The sequence below is a fragment of the Lathyrus oleraceus genome, chromosome 2 (genome assembly GCF_024323335.1).
Source record: "Lathyrus oleraceus cultivar Zhongwan6 chromosome 2, CAAS_Psat_ZW6_1.0, whole genome shotgun sequence".
Classification (NCBI taxonomy): Eukaryota; Viridiplantae; Streptophyta; class Magnoliopsida; order Fabales; family Fabaceae; genus Lathyrus; species Lathyrus oleraceus.
In genome coordinates this window covers 463,552,264-463,568,206 of record NC_066580.1, presented here as the reverse complement: position 1 = coordinate 463,568,206, position 15,943 = coordinate 463,552,264, and positions in this window count along the sequence as shown.

Here is a 15,943-nt window from a genome sequence, read left to right as displayed (position 1 = left end):
ATGCACCTTATCAGCATAAATCTAGCATTTATGACACTTCCGAGCATATTTGAAACAATCAGATTCCATGGTCATTGTAGCGGTGTATTCGTCACTTTATGATTTATTGATTAAATCAAAAGCAAAGCATACAAAGAATCGAGTCGCCACCGCACTTTTATTTATCCAAAGGAATGGCTAAAAAGCGAACAAAAGCCTAAGAAGTTTTACACATAGAAAACTAATGAAAAGATCAGAGATCCGGGTAAGGGGTTAATTACGCAATGGGAAGGTGTTAGGCACCCAAAACGTCCTAGGTACTCCTAGGGAGCCCTTTTCATAACTTGTTGTATGAAATGTTATTTGTTTATGAAATATTTATTGTGCAAACATGGATTGAAGGGATGAGAAAAGAATATACAAGTTATTATTTTTGTGTTTGAACGGATGAACCCGTTGCCTACGTACCTTTCCATGGAAGGTAAGGATCAAAACGCCGTAGTTCGGCTAAAAGATTTCCAAAATATGGGTGAATTGATTTTAAAACACAAGCCCTAAGGCCTTTCGTTATCCACGGGAGAAAACTCAACCTTATACAAACAACAAGTCCACCATGTGAGAAAAGCTTCAACTTGCTAGTGAGGGGTTAACCCTATAATAAGCAAGGAAGTCTTACAATTCAATCACTAAGGACAAAAGGTGAGATTAACATCAACCAACTAGGATAAATCAAACCTATGGCTAATGTATGAAAACTTATCAAGAATGGACAAAGCCACAAAACAATTGAATGAGTGAAATTAACCAATTAGGATTATTCACAAAAAGATGGTCAAAGTGTGATTAGAATTCAATTCAAAAGAAGTATTATGAAAATGAAGTTTAAAAAATCAGAGGCCTAAGGCCTAGGTTTCTAAATTGAAAACAAATGAAGATGTTTGCACAATAGTTTTCAGGTTTTGGATTAACATGCACATGGAGGTTTAAAGAAACAAAAAGGTAGGAGGGTGAGGAAGCAAAACTTCTTAGATGTTCACCTCTTGAGATCATATGTAGATGATTCAAGTGATTCCTTTGGAAAAGGCAACAATGCAAATAACAGATGAACAAAGCAAATGGATACCGGATGCCAATCAATGGGCTTATACCAATCTCCCAAAACATGGATACCAGAAGCCAATCAATGGACTTATACTAGTCTCAAAACAAAACATGGATACCAGATGCCAATCAATGGACTTACACTAGTCTCAAAACAAAACATGGATACCAGATGCCAATCAATGGACTTACACTAGTCTCAAAACAAAACATGGATACCAGATGCCAATTAATGGACTTACACTAGTCTCAAAACAAAACATGGATACCAGATGCCAATCAATGGACTTACACTAGTCTCCAAACAAAACATGGATACCAGATGCCAATCAATGGACTTACACTAGTCTCCTAAAACAAAGAAAACATGGATACCAGAGGCCAATCAATGGACTTATACTAGTCTCCTACCATATCATAGGAACAACTGCCAACTAATGGACTTATGCTTGCCTCCTCCATGCACAAAACAAAATGCTACAAAGCAAAGTTTATGAAATGATATACAAGTGATGAAGATACATGCCCAAAGGCACACATAAGCAAATATGCACAGATGAATCAAATAATCAAACAAACAAGTCAATTAGCACACACTATATACAATCAATTAGGCTCAAGCAAGGTTAGGCTTTACAGCCAGCTGGAATAGGGTATTTTGAGCTCTTAACCCTAACATTGAGAGTTAGGGTGAAGCAGATGAAAAGGAGATGAGGGGTGTGCCTCATAGCTCTTATCCCTGGTCAGGGAGAGCTTTGATCAATGGAAAGTGTGGGAGTTCAGAAAGTTGGAACTCTTCTCCACAAATGATTGACTCTATAAGATCTTGGGTTATTATTCACCATGCATCAACACATGGTGTGAGCAAGGTGAATGACACACTGAGTAGCAGGAGATGGACTACACATCTCTTTTATCTGCCAATTGCCTCATAAGAGGACTTTTCCTGCTTGGCACAAAAATTAAACAATCACAAGCATTGCCTCTTAAGGAGGACTTCAGACAGGTGCCTACCAATAACAGTAGGTCTTCCAGACTACATGAAGATGAGAGATTATACCTAAGTGGTTAAGCAACCAAGCAAAGCAAAGTTCACAATGAACTTAAAGCAACTTAAGTACCTGTGGAAACAACTAAGCAAATCAGTATAAAACTCAGACAATCAGACAACAATCAATAAGCAACAAATAATCCCAATGTACAAAATGTGTAAGCCAAAAGCAAAACTCAAATGAGTTAGCATCAACCTACAAAACACACAAGTGTTAGTAATCAAAAGCAAACAACAATACTCAAATGATGGAGCATCATCAATTATGCAACTTGAATGCTCAACCTGAAATCAAAGCTCAAACATAAGCAACAAACCACTAGGTCAAAGCCTAGGGTCAAGGATGGAGAAAAAATTCAAAACAGGAGCTCAAATTTAACATGGATCAACTTAAATCACATCTTGACACATTCCAAAAGGTCTCATATCAAAATCAATCAACAAATGCATTTCATGATTAAGTGAAGTTCAAGGCAATTTTAAAGCTCAAATGTGATCAACATGAATGAAAAATTCAAATCAAAACAGAAATGATTTAAATAAATCTGGAAAAATTCATGCACATTCAAGACATATAACATGATCAACATACGAAAAATCAGAAGCATCAGAGATCATTTGGCATGGTAATCACATGGTACAAGTTGAATAAGCAAAGGTGTGACACAAATTGTCACACCAACTTAGCACAAGCATAAAACAGAGATGATGCATAGGAAAAATACCAAACCAAAACCAAAATGTCCAGCAATGTGTATAGTTTCATCATGCAAAATTTCACATTTATTGGATAAGAAACAAGCATTTCACAAAGGTATAAGCAAGGCAAGGTCAAACATGGACATATGATCAATCATTCTAGCACAAAATAAAATCCAGCCAAGCACAACTTTCCAATTTATGCTCATAAAAAACTAGACAACATGAGGAGAACATAGCAAAAAATTGGGATCAAATTGATGCATTTTCCTATTTTTTATGATTTTTCTAAGTTGGAGAAAAAATAAAAAAAACATGTGAAGCATAGTTTATGGAAAATGGAGGGAAGATGAGAAAATAGCAAGGCATTTGAATAATTGCATCCGCTGGGAATCGAAATCAGTACGCATTCAAAAGTAGCGCGCGCTCAAAACGACATCGTATAACTCAAACCCTAGCGCGCCAAAACATTTCGTAGCTAATTCAAAGTTTCCTAGCTAATTGGCAGCGATTTCGTAGCAAATACTGGAAATGAAGAACATTCAAGGTTGAAGATGAAGATCATCATGATCTTCATCTGGATTTTCCAGATTTTCCAAAACATGTCCAGAAATCAAAATCAAGCACAACATTCGAATCCTCATCACACGTACAATCAAGATCCATAATCATTTCATGCAAAAAACATCAAAACACGCACGGATCGAAGAGAATAAAATTCAACATCAAAACTTCAATCAATCATATCTAACTCAAAACAGCATCAAATTGCACGATTCAAAGCTCAGCATAACTAGCACAAAGAGATCTACAACAACATCATAATAGATTTTAAAATTGAGAGAATCGAATTGTGACCTCTTGAAGTGCAGAACTGGATTTTGCTTGATTCAAGGCTTGTGATAGCTCCAATGTTCCTCTATGATGCTTGTATAGGTGATTGAAGGAGAAATTGAAGCTTAGTTGCACACGAATCCAACAGATTTTGAAAATTCCATGGATGCTTCAAGCTTTGTGTATGCTTCAATATGGCACGGTTTCCTTTGATTTCACGTCCAATTCTTCTCAAGAACACTTCAGGATCATGAATCAAGCAATAGAAGAGCTTCTTGTATGAAGATTTGCAAGAAAAATTTGAGAGAAAAGTTTGAAGAATTTTGGATCTAGATCTGAAAAATGAATGTTCATTCCCTGAAAACAGTTATGCTTATGCTTAAATACCTCATGCTAATCATTCTGTAATCAAGCTTAAACCAAATGCTAATGAGATTAATCAAGTTTTGGAGTGTATGCACAAATTGGGTTTTCACCCCCATGCATGAAGTAGCACGTGAACAGTGCTCAAATCTGATCCTAATCCACTTAAATAAGGCCCATGCAAGCTTTTGAGATGGTTTTGTATGCATTCAATCATTAAAAATGGTTTTATGAAATTTCTCTTCAAAAAATTCATGAATGAGCAAATGATAATGCAAATAGAATTCAAGCCATGTAATGAATGTTTTGGAAACTACAAGTCACAAGGAGAAAATTGCGAAAAGAACCACCCATTTTGGAGCTTTGGTTGAAAAGTTATGTCCATTTGAAGTTCCATGCATACTTTGCCATGTTTTGATCATATCTCCTTAACCACACATGAGAAACTCATGATCTTGGACATTTTGGAAATGGGAGAGAAAGATCTACAACTTTCATGTTCAACAAAATTACATTTGAAGCTTTCTTGATGAAGTAATATTGAGTTGAAGTTGGTTCAAAATCTTTCCATTTTTGGAAAGTTTAAATTATAGGTCACTTGCTATTTTTGGAAATTCTTGACCTGACTTCAAATCCTTCAATGTGAGTGTTTGAAATGTCAAATGAGACTTGTTTGAACATGAATGAAGTATTTCTAATCACTTCCCACCTCCAAATCCACAGTTGACTTTGTAGTTGACTTTCTAAGTCTTCAGTTGACTGGGAAATGTTCTGATGAAATTCAAGCCTCTACCACTTGGGATTTTGCTTCAAAATAACATCATAGCTCATATGAACTCCTGATAATGATTGTGGGGTCCAAATCTCAAGAATGACCACCATCTACTGCTCAATGAATGCCTTTGATTGCCTTGACCTGTTATTGCTTCATCTGCAAGACAAAGGTTAGATGATATATTTTTGTACTTTTTGGTTAGTGATAAAAAGAAAAGCAATGATATACAAATGCAATGAATGCTTGGTGATCAAGAACCACTCTCAAAAAGATGACCCACCCACAGGGAAGGAAGCAAGGTGTCCAATGATCCTTGAGGCAATGCAATGTTATGATGTGATGCCATGAGGGATCTTAGGGACAAAATTGGGGTCTTACAGTCATCCAGTAATAACCCGCTCTCAACAATTTCTTAGCCATTGCATGTCTGCCGGCATGAGTACCGAAGGAGCCTTCATGAACCTCTTGCATTAACATGTCCGCTTCGTGTCTCTCCACGCATCTGAGCAAAACCATGTCGAAGTTCCTCTTATACAGCACATCATCTTTGTTCAAGAAGAAACAGCCTGCCAATCTTCTCAAAATCTTTCTATCATTGTTGGATGCCCCTGCAGGGTACTCTTGATTCTTCAGAAAGCACTTGATGTAGTGATACCAGGGCTTGTCATCAACTACCAGTTCAGCAACAAACACATACGCAACTCTATCAAGGCGCATAACATCGATCCTGGGAACATAGTTCCACCCAATCACCTTGATCATGGAGGATAGAGTAGCAAGAGCATCTGCCATCTGGTTCTCATCACGAGGTATATGATATAGCTTAATGTTGTGAATAAAGTCAATAGTCTTCTCGTGTAATCTCTGTAGGGGATCAAATTAGGCTGGAGAGTATTCCAATCACTATTCACTTGATTGATCACTAGAGCTGAATCTCCTAAGATGTCCAGAGTCTTGATTCTCAAATCAATGTCTTGCTCAATACCCAAGATACATGCTTCATACTCAGCTTCATTATTGGTGCATTCAAAAGTCAGACGAGCGGTGAAAGGCATGTCGGCACCTTTCGGAGTGGTAATGACAGCACAAATTCCACTTCCTTTGGCATTGACGGCCCCATCAAACATTAAAGTCCACTTTTCGTCTGGATCAGGTCCCTCCTCAACAACTGGCTCTTCACAGTCTTTCATCTTGAGGAACATGATGTCTTCATCCGGGAAATCAAACTTCATCGACTCATAATCATCAGTCGGCTGCTGAGCAAGATAGTCTGACAGAATACTCCCTTTGATGGCTTTCTGGGATGTATACTGGATGTCGTACTCTGTCAGTACCATTTGCCAACGAGCAACCCTTCCGGTGAGAGCTGGCTTCTCAAATATATACTTGACTGGATCCATTTTGGAGATCAGTAAGGTTGTGTGAGTCAGCATGTATTGTCTCAATCGCTTAGCAGCCCATGCAAGTGCACAACATGTCTTTTCAAGCATTGAGTATCTCGACTCGCAATCTGTGAACTTCTTACTCAGGTAGTAGATGGCATGCTCTTTCCTACCTGTCTCGTCGTGTTGACCGAGAACACAACCCATGGATTCTGCAAATACTCTTTTATTTTTGCGAAAGCCCTTTGGCAATCATCATTCCACCTGGTAGCCTGATCTTTTCTTAACAATTTGAATATTGGCTCACACGTGGTTGTTAGGTGAGAGATGAACCTTGCAATGTAGTTCAACCTCCCTAGGAAACCACGGACATGTTTTTCTGTTCTTGGCTCAAGCATTTCTTGTATTGCTTTTACTTTGGAAGGATCCACCTTAATCCCTTTTTCACTAACAATAAAACCCAACAGTTTTCCAGATCTCACCCCGAAAGTACACTTGTTTGGATTAAGCCTCAGCTTGAATTTCCTCAAACGCTCAAACAATTTCTGCAAATTCACCAAATGTTCTTCTTAAGTCTGAGATTTGGCAATCATATCATCAACATAAACCTCGATTTCATGATGAATCATATCATGGAAAAGAGTTACCATAGCTCGTTGATATGTTGCCCCAACATTTTTCAGACCAAACGGCATCACCTTGTAGCAGAAGGTGCCCCATGGGGTTATGAAAGTTGTCTTCTCCATGTCTTCTGGTGCCATCTTAATTTCATTATAGCCAGAAAAGCCATCCATAAAGGAGAATACCGAGAACTGAGCCATGTTATCCACCAAAACGTCGTTGATAGGTAATGGGAAATCATCTTTAGGACTAGCTCTGTTCAGATCCCGGTAGTCAACACACATCCGTACCTTTCTATCCTTCTTAGGTACTGGAATGATATTTGCAACCCTTGGCGGATAATTTGTAACTACTAGAAACCCTGCATCCAACTGTTTTTGCACTTCTTCCTTTATTTGGACAACCATCTCTGGTCTTGTTCTTCTGAGCTTCTGCTTGACCGAAGGACAATCCTCTTTGAGAGGCAAACGGTGTACCACAATATCTGTGTCAAGCCCTGGCATGTCCTGATAAGACCAAGCGAAGATGTTAACATACTCTTGCAAAAATTCAATCAGCCCCTTCTTCACATTATCTTCCAAAGCAGCCCCTATCTTGATTTCTCTCTTGACGTCCTCGGTGCCGAGATTAATCCCTTCAATAGACTCTTGATGCGGTTGAATGACCCTTTCCTCCTGTTTTAACAACCTAACAAGTTCTTCAGGGAGTTCACAGTCTTCATCACCCTCTTCTTCAGCTTGAAAGATTGGATTTTTAAAGTCGAAGCTAGCCATAGCAGAACTGTTATCAATAGGATCCGGTGATGTGCATCTGCATGAGTGATGGTATGTGCTTATGAGTGTGAACAAGGAGTGAAAGACCAATTGCGGAGAACTTCACCCGGGACCCTTGGACGCACCCAGTTGTCAATGTTGCAATCACTATCCCCATCTTCTTTGTTGATTGCAGAGATCTGGCCATACTGAATGATGCCAGCACTGGAGAAAGTAATCGGCCCCTGACGAGTCTGAGGCGTTGAAGTTGTAGAAGTCAACGCTGGCTAGTGTGAATGCAAAATGATATGATGCGATGATGTGAATGCAAAATATGTTAAATGACAAACATGGGAATAGATAAACATGTGTTAAATGATGTGAATGCAAAATGATGTGATGCAATGCAGTGACATGGGAATCAGGATTGCTGTATCCGCTTGAACAACTGTCAGGTCGCATTCTCTGAAGAGAAAACCACTGAGGAACATATAAGAGATCAAAGCTCTGCTCCAACAAGAATAGCAGAAACCCGGGTTGTTTGAAGGTTAAGGTTTCCTAAATTTAGCCCGCCCCTCACTAGTAGGTTCTAAGAACAGAAGTTTGTCAGCTTCTAGCCCTTCAGTCAAGAATAATACATTTACCGCTGAGGTTTGGCATTATTACGAGACAAAAGACCTCCACTGACTCCCCTCAACAGGACATCCTAAAAGCAAGTTCCCAGCCTTGGGTCCTCGGGTTGAGCAGCGAGAATGCGCCCACCAGAGCTAACATAATCGCGTCTCGGAGGAGTGCCTCGACCGAGTCCCCGATAAATGGTCACCAGATTCGACGATTTCTAAAGGAACATCATGTCGTTACGGAACACCCGTAGGACAAAATATATCCAAAAGAAACCTCATCTGGGTGTGGGTCTTCATCAACGACTTAACGTAGCAACATGCTACGCAAGCCTCATGACTATCCACTCTAGCACCTCTGTGTACGCTCAAGCCTGGGTAGTGGGCTTATCTCTCATAGAACAACCCACCCCAACAAACAACCAACCCAACAGATCCAGCAGATACAATAATCATATGTACACAATGAAATAAGATAAAGCAGATAAATGCTAAAAGTAAATAAACTGTACAAAAGAATAAACACCCAACAAACAAGAAACTCACAAAAGCTAGGAGGGACTCGCATAGGGAAACCGGGTCCCCAGCAGAGTCACCAGTTGTCGCAATGCGCGAAAAACAACCGGCGAAAAAAAGAAACAGAAGAGTCGCCACCGTTCGTTATTTATCCCAAAGGAGAGAAAGGAAATGATCAAAGAAAACCTGAAGAGAGGAAAAGACAAGGTCTCGCAACCAAATCTAGGGTTCGGGAGTCGATTATACGAAGGGAAGGTATTAGCACCCCCTACGCATCCGTAGTACTCTACGGGATCCACTCTTGTTGTTCTAGTCTAAAGGGTGTAGGTATATCTAATGTACTATCTGCAAAAAGAAGGTCAAAAGAAAATGACTCGCAAGGATGTCGCATCCACTGCCTACGTATCTCACCTGAGTATGAGAATCAGAGTCTTCGTAGCTCAGCTACCTATGGGCAAAAGAGAAGTGTGCTCGATAAGACATCGTGTCTTATGCTTACGTATCTCATCTGAAATGAGAATCAGAGCAAAACGTAGTTCAGCTAACTACGGGAACAAGGGTCTCGATTGCAACTAGGGCAAGAGAAAGGGAAGGTCTCGATCGCAACGAGGGCGAATGAAAAGAATCGCAGCAAGGGAGAAAGCAAGCAAGGATTAGTTGTTAGTCGTTAGTCAAACTCGGCAAGACATCGCATCTTGTGCCTTTGTATCTCATCTGAACATGAGAATCAGAGTTGTCGTAGTTCGGCTAACTAGGGGAACAAAGGTCTCGATTGCAACTACGGCAAGAGAAAGGGAAGGTCTCGATCGCAACGAGGGCGAGAGAAAAGAATCGCAGCAAAGGCGAAAGTAAACAAGGATTAGTTGTTAGTCGTCAGTCAAACTCGGCAAGACATCGCATCTCGTGCCTACGTATCTCATTTGAACATGAGAATCAGAGTTGTCGTAGTTCGGCTAACTAGGGGAACAAAGGTCTCGATTGCAACTAGGGAAAGAGAAAGGGAAGGTCTCGATCGCAACGAGGGCGAGAGAAAAGAATCGCAGCAAGGGTGAAAGCAAACAAGGATTAGTTGTTAGTTGTCAGTCAAACTCGGCAAGACATCGCAGCTCGTGCCTACGTATCTCATCTGAACATGAGAATCAGAGTTGTCGTAGTTCGGCTAACTAGGGGTTAAGGATTGCCATCTGAACATGGACTTACAAAAGAGGACACCAACTGTGTCAAAGGAAAGGGGACAATGTGTTCAACGTCCTAGCAGTAGGTGTCGCAGCTCGCTGAATCGAGTCTTAGGCAATTACCTCTTTGCAATAGAACGGATTGACATCCCACAAGATCGGAGACGCCTGGAAGGTCTAACAATGGGGAAGCTCTGCCTTAGAGTTGTCATGCAATGTGGACCTATGTCTTAGGATTCACAAATGGGAACATCTACCTAAAGTTAGCATGCAAAGAGTAAGGGAATTCTACCTATGTTATCATACAAAGGGCTCTACCTAAGGGGTGCTACCTAAACGGAACAAGAGTCGACAGATGGAGCGAGGAGAGAAGCCACGAATAAGGGTAGATGGCGATGCCAGAAGCAATCGACTTATAGGTAGATGGCGATGCATGAAGCAATCGACTTACAAGAGGATTAATGAATACGTGCTGGTTCTGTTAAGTTTTGAAAATGATTACTCGACGTTGGATCGAGCTTTTAATCTTTTTTTGAAATAATTACCGAATGTTCGTTTTAATTCTTGTATTTGAAATTCTGGCATCGTCAGATTTCAGATGTTCTACTCCAAGTCATGACATCTGATCCAACATTGTAACTAATACTGCAAGACAGTTATTAAACCTTGTACTAATATGCACACGTTCGCAGATGTCACGACATCTGCTTCTATATCACCCTAGTATGGAGGAACACCTAGTTATGTGCATCTGGTGGAAAGACTCAACAGAGATCATCCATAGCACTAAATTCTGTTATTTTCCTACACAGTCATCAACAAGATGTCTTAATAGTGATTTGAACATCAACTGTTACATTATTCAGTTTGCTTGCCTTGTACATGTATTTCCTAAAATAAAGGTTGAACAAGTCAAACCAATTTCCACGTATTAAGGAGCTAACTAATAGGCTATTAGCTAGGTTCATTAATTATAGATAAGTTGTTGGTTTCCTAGATTTTAGCTCAGCTTTTGAATTCCTAACGACTAGCCTGAGAACAATACTGAAATAGAAAAACTAATCATCCTGCAATTTAGCACATGCTGTCAGGAATGAATGTCACAACATTCAGATTGACAGCCAGAACATATACCTCATGCTGATTCTGTTATGTTCCTGAAAACCGACTGTGCTAAATTTACTGTACTGTAAAAGACCAACCAGTCTCTACTTCAGTATCAGCCTACAGGAAGAACTGTCAGGACATCCAGTTTGACAGTTTCACAATGGTCCTTTGGCCAGGTCTGTTATCCTCTTGAAGACCAGACTTAAGTACTGAATTAAAACCAACCTGCCTAGTATTCAGTATATGCTGTTAATGATGAATGTCACAACATTATGATTGACATTCAAACAGTAGGCTATATACCAGGTCTGTTATCATCTTGACAAGCAGACTGGAATACCAGCTGTGTTATGGCAGAAGGATTATAACATGCTGAAGGAAAACAAACACAGGAAATTGTTAACCCAGTTCGGTGCAACATCACCTACGTCTAGGGGCTACCAAGCCAGGAAGAAAATCCACTATCAGCAGTATTAATTCAGAGTTAAACTCCCCCGTTTACAACTCTTCACTTAATCCCTACCCAATGCAATCTATACCTAGGAACTCCTAGATAGAAACCTGCAGTTTCCATTCCTATCACTACAAATACAATGTAATGTTAAAACAACTTGAACTTGCTTCACAGCTTCATTCAAGACCATAATCACTCTTGCCTACAGGCTTTGAGTTACAAATACTCTCAGCTTTGACCACTGAGAAACACATGGTAACCTTCCCACAGATTGGGAGGTTTACCTCACACACACCCCTAAATTTTCATTCTATGAGGCCTACAAAAACTAGGTTACAATATGCTATTTATAACCTAATCACCCAACTGGATTTGGGCCTTCAGAAATCGCAGCAAACTTCTCCTTTGCTGTTACAAAGTCAGCAGAAACTTTCTGCTACAATCAAGGTCTTGAATCCTAAAATCTCTCCATATATATCTCCTTATTTTGAGCCTATATATGTTCTGATTGAGTCTTTAAGACCTCCACATGGGAGTTAGGATATTCACCAAATATCCTCACTAATCCCAGAATATATACTGAATTAATTAATTCAGTTTTCTACACATGTGCGATGTCACAGACATGATGTCGTGACATCGTACATGACATGTTGGTCCAGATGTTGAACTTCTTCAACCCAACATATTAAAACAACAGAGATGATTACATTATTTGTTTTACAAAATTAATGCCAATCCCAAGGTATTAACAATCTCCCCTTTTGGCAAATTTTAGCTAAAACAAATAAGCCTCTGTTATTATCTCCACCACCACAAACACCATAGTTGGTGTACATGAGGAAGTAGAGGTACAAGGTGCAGCTGCATCACAACCCTTCCCCTCAACGAGAGAGCTTCCTGAAGAGTTTGTATTGCTGAGTACATAGACAATGTAACTCAGATCACAAGACACAGCTGTCTTCTTAACTCAGATCACAAGGCACAAGTGATATTCCCAGTTGGTGGCTTTTGTGCCTGACGCCAACTTCTGTTTGTTACCACAGTTTGCTTGCTTCTGGTACATTCTGAGGACCCTATTTCTCTCCCCCTTTTTAGCTAAACATTTACAAATGAACCCTTCACAAAACCAGATCCAGGCGCAGTTTGCCCAAACCTTGACATATCCCATGGTTTAGAGGGAAGGAATGTTTCTCTTGTGAGAAGAGGAGTGTTGATACATCCTTTAAATAGTCCAGCCCGTGCTTAGGAATTAACGGTAGGAATAAATGCTTGGTCAAGATTCATTAATATTTGCTAAGAAACAGTCAGAGAATCACCAACAAAATCTCAGACTATCTTTGAATACCTTTTATAGCTCTTGACTGTTTCCTTTCCAAAACAGCAGTTCCAGTGCATGGAGACTATTCCCTATATGCAGTCAGTCACGTTGCACGTGATGTCTTAACATTCAACGTGGCTTTTGCCTGCATTCTTCAAGTATTCTTCCTCTCAACATTTCCTAAGACCACTTTCGTACCTCCAGTAGAAACTTGACATCTGGCACCACTAAGGCCAAAATCACAAACACCAGTAGATGGTTACTCCCCCTGTACCACACAACTGTAACAATCAGGCTTATTCTAATTTATCATAATTAGACACACCACATCCATAGTTCCTCATGACTTTAATGTTCAGAAGGAAATAACAGCATTATCCAAGGCAATGTCATGACATCCGGTCAGACATTCTTCTGCTCCCTCAGTCTTGACATACACCACCTCATCCTGATAACTAACAAGGTGCCATACCCAGTTATCTGAGAACACATAGACCACAAGCTTGATGGTTACTTGCAGCACAAAGACAGAACTCCCCCTGTCATGAACAACCAACTCTCCTCTTGAAACTTGGAGATCACACATGACCATATCCAACACCCCAAGGTTGGACCTTCACATACTTCCTGATTCAAAGAGAACCCATACCACTTGATGAATGGAAAACATAAGACGCATCTTCATGTCTTCAAGAGCACACCCTCTGTTCAACCCTCTTGGTTGAACACATCCACACTCTGTGTCAATCTCTCTTCTAACCAGAACAGAAAACCACTTCACAAAATGTTCTAACATTAGTTAGGACATCCTCACAACATAACAAGGAACACCATCTGATAATCTTCAGATATCACTGAGTCACCAGCTTAATCCAAAAGAACCAGACACAAATTGGGACATATATATTCTCATCCCATTACAAGAGATAATCTTCCATAGATAGCTTAGAACTCCTACCACAAGCTCCAAGAGATGAATAGAAAAACATCTCCTTTTGTCTTCAACTTACTACTTTTCTGCTCAAAAGTAATTTGTCTCAGACTTTCCTCAAGAATAATCAGCTGCCATACGTTGATTATCTTGATCCTTCGAACTCACTTCTGAGATAGACCAAATGCCACTGGTTGATTACCTCCTTCATGAATCCTCATATGAAAAAGTCAAATGCTACTTTTTGACCTCTCCAAGTTTATGAGACTTCTCCCAAAGATATGCTGACCTTCCAAGTGAGACTTGAGCTTCAAGCTACATGTTAAACAGAACTTAGATTCTCTAAGACATGAACATGTAACATCTTCTCTATCCAGCAACTCCAAAGAACTGCAATGAGAACGACCTTTTTGAAGTACCCAATCTACAACTCTGTAGACCCTTCTATCTTAAGTTGATGTGCCACTTCACCAACTAAGATTCTGATGTTGAACCAAATGTCACAACATTGTGCTTTAACATCTAGCTGTTGAATTCAACTCCTTCTTATGTCACTTGAAAGAACTTCCTCCCTTCACAGAACAAGAGTTCAATGCTCTCATAGACTTGATTGTGGAACCAAGTTTGAGTAAACAACCTCCATCCTGCAGGTTTGCAGTTAAGTCATCCAAGCTCACACCTTGATGAATCCCTGCTTCTTCTCCAAAGACATCAGACATTCTGATGCATGAGTCTTCAGAAGGACCAGTTAGAAACTATCCCTCAGCTATGCCAAGGATTCCACTTCCTAAAGCAAGGCTGTTTCCATGAAGTCAAGAATGCCGCCACTTGTTCTTAACTCCACAGTGTGCATTAGCCAATGCACTTCCTTACCTAGATCAGAAATACACTGATCCAAGTAACTACCATCAAGACTATGATGTCTTCTTCTTCTTGTACACACCAAGGATGAACATGTTTCTTGCCAGGAAACCTTTTCAGAGATCATATGCTTTTGCTGCCACCAAAGAGATAGATCATAAACCAATGTACTATCCTTCCTGTGATTCTGCACAGGGTCTTGAAGAAGAGATGTTCCAACATCTTTAAGAACATCAGTTATCTTGAGCTCCAAGGATAATCAATTAAATACTTGTACTTGGCACAAGTAGACATTGATCTTAAATCCTTTCCAGATACTTCCACCATAAGAATACTTTGAGAGTACTCTTCTTGTGTCTACATCTTCTGTTTGCAAGCACTTCAACAGATTCGAGAATCTTTCCAGATTAGATTCACCCTTAGGAATGAGAGAGATGAATCCTTCCTTGCAGATGTGTCACACAACAACCAGAACCCATGTGACACAGGTCAATAGCCAACCAGACCCTAGGCTGACCAACCGTGAGGAGGTTAACCAAAACTCCCCCTCAAATTAACAATCATGGAAACTCCACACCAATATCCATGCATTGTACATACACCATCCTTACCAGTGGCACCTAACTCTAAGAGTTATACCTAGACATACTCCAGTCACACCAATCAGACTCCAGCTGACCATAAGTACTTAAGGAACACCAGTCAATAGCAGACATGCATTGCCAGAGCATACTACCTCAACCAACCTCTGTAACTTCATATTCTCACTCCTTGAAGGAACTTCCACTTCTGAGCGAGGTGTTTGAATACCAAGACTCATGGTTCCATTCCTCTTAAATGAAATAGCAATCAGGTTACCCCATTATTGACTTCTAACATCCAGAGGACTTGTCTTCCAACACACCATAGTACTCCAGAGAACAGCTATCCAACCCTGATCAATCTACAGGAGTAGGACAAGCCGCAGGAAATTGCGCAATGTCACATCTCAGCCAACTCCACTTCTAGAGACCAGACCTCTACATGTGACCTTCTTGAGCATACACACAGTTGACCCTACCCTTGTCAACTTAGCACACACAGATGTCTCCTCTTCCAGGTCAGGAGTAGGTTCCAAACAAGGTCTCCCTTTGTTTGACACCTAAAAACATTTTCTCTTCAACCAGTAGCTGCATACTTGTTGAACAACATGTTCTAACATCACATAGAACATTAGTTCCACCTCCTTGGAACAACTTTCCCTGAAATTCTTCAAGGTTTTCATATACATTACCCAAAAGAGTAAAAGAATCAGTGATTAGTTGATTCTTACCATCCTGAAGTGAGAGCGTCATGATGAGTGGACTTGAGGAGACTCGAGTATCTTTGACATCTTCAATAGATTATGATGAAATCTTGAAT